The sequence below is a fragment of the Schistocerca serialis genome, unplaced genomic scaffold (assembly GCF_023864345.2).
Source record: "Schistocerca serialis cubense isolate TAMUIC-IGC-003099 unplaced genomic scaffold, iqSchSeri2.2 HiC_scaffold_1203, whole genome shotgun sequence".
NCBI lineage: Eukaryota > Metazoa > Arthropoda > Insecta > Orthoptera > Acrididae > Schistocerca > Schistocerca serialis.
Window position 1 is genome coordinate 87501 of NW_026047407.1, and position 2500 is coordinate 90000.

The following is a 2500-nucleotide window of genomic DNA, read 5'->3' on the forward strand; positions in this document are numbered from 1 at the left end:
CACCGGTGGAAGCTGCCGAGACGAGTAGCTACATAGCGCGCTCGCCGTGTCACTAATGTACAGAGATACAACAGTTTCGACTGGAACCGGATTAAACGTATACACGGCGCTGATTAGTAATACATAGACCCATCAGAATACAGATAATATATACAACTGTCCGTATACATGCTGAAAGACTCTGCTCACAATCACAACCACACGGCAGCCACACACTCTTATCACGCACTACTCTCCGCCTGTAACACGCACACAGACAATATGTAAGCACCAGCATGGAACAACACCCAGTGCATCCTCTCCGCCACATGAGACAATCCACACTGTCATAACCAGACTGGGAGGTCCACTCAGAAAACGGAATATCCCACCCCCCCGACAACCACCATTGCTCAGCTAAGCCACCAACACCCACACATGTCCTACACAGGGGTGCACCCAACATCACAATACTGCCTCCTCTCACAGCACACAAACAATGGCAGGAATGAAAGACACAGGTCTGCCACAAGCATGGAATCGGAGCGCCGCCTGTCATGAGCCAAAGGTGCATCCTGACGTGGCAAATCAGATGATGCCGCAGGCATCCACTTACTATAATCACAATCAACAAACCGACCGGCCGCCCCCCCCCCCCCCCCATTACACCTTTCCATACAACAATGTGTACCTTAACCTAAACTATACTGTACCTTAACCTAAACTATACTGTACCTTAACCTAAACTATACTGTACCTTAACCTAAACTATACTGTACCTTAACCTAAACTATACTGTACCTTAACCTAAACTATACTGTACCTTAACCTAAACTATACTGTACCTTAACCTAACCTATACGGTACCTCAACCTAACCTATATTGTGCCTCAACCTAACCTATGTTGCGCCTTAACCTAACCTATGTTGCGCCTTAACCTAACCTATGTTGCGCCTTAACCTAACCTATGTTGCGCCTTAACCTAACCTATGTTGCGCCTTAACCTAACCTATGTTGCGCCTTAACCTAACCTATGTTGCGCCTTAACCTAACCTATGTTGCGCCTTAACCTAACCTATGTTGCGCCTTAACCTAACCTATGTTGCGCCTTAACCTAACCTATGTTGCGCCTTAACCTAACCTATGTTGCGCCTTAACCTAACCTATGTTGCGCCTTAACCTAACCTATGTTGCGCCTTAACCTAACCTATGTTGCGCCTTAACCTAACCTATGTTGCGCCTTAACCTAACCTATGTTGCGCCTTAACCTAACCTATGTTGCGCCTTAACCTAACCTATGTTGCGCCTTAACCTAACCTATGTTGCGCCTTAACCTAACCTATGTTGCGCCTTAACCTAACCTATGTTGCGCCTTAACCCAACCTATGTTGCGCCTTAACCCAACCTATGTTGCGCCTTAACCCAACCTATGTTGCGCCTTAACCCAACCTATGTTGCGCCTTAACCCAACCTATGTTGCGCCTTAACCCAACCTATGTTGCGCCTTAACCCAACCTATGTTGGGCCTTAACCCAACCTATGTTGCGCCTTAACCCAACCTATGTTGCGCCTTAACCCAACCTATGTTGCGCCTTAACCCAACCTATGTTGCGCCTTAACCCAACCTATGTTGCGCCTTAACCCAACCTATGTTGCGCCTTAACCCAACCTATGTTGGGCCTTAACCCAACCTATGTTGGGCCTTAACCCAACCTATGTTGGGCCTTAACCCAACACACGTTGGGCCTTAACCCAACACACGTTGGGCCTTAACCCAACACACGTTGGGCCTTAACCCAACACACGTTGGGCCTTAACCCAACACACGTTGGGCCTTAACCCAACACACGTTGGGCCTTAACCCAACACACGTTGGGCCTTAACCCAACACACGTTGGGCCTTAACCCAACACACGTTGGGCCTTAACCCAACACACGTTGGGCCTTAACCCAACACACGTTGGGCCTTAACCCAACACACGTTGGGCCTTAACCCAACACACGTTGGGCCTTAACCCAACACACGTTGGGCCTTAACCCAACACACGTTGGGCCTTAACCTGCTCTGTAATTGTCATACGACGCGTTAAATTAGTGTAGTGTTGCCTAACTGCAACCCCCGCAATATAGTTTGCTACTCGCACTGCCCGGTCCCCAGTGTATCGCTTCATGTTAAACACCTTGCAGCTATACACTGTAATGTGGATGGCAGCAGGACGTACATGCTCAATGCCCTTTGCAGTTGTTCATTGGCATTTGCAGTTGTTCATTGGCATTCGCATGGCGAAGCACTTAGCCTACGCTGTGGTACGGCCTGTGTCAACTGTCCGCTGATGTTGTACGTCCAAATCACACACTGTACTGCACATTGGTCCTCATGTACTGAATGATACATCGTGGTACATGTGACCGTACAACGACTGCGCCAACAACGGCGAACCATGCGGTCCAAATGTTGTGCACTCAGCTACGTGTCGTCTCCCTATAAGAGCTGGATTGCAGTGTGGTATGCCCTGGATG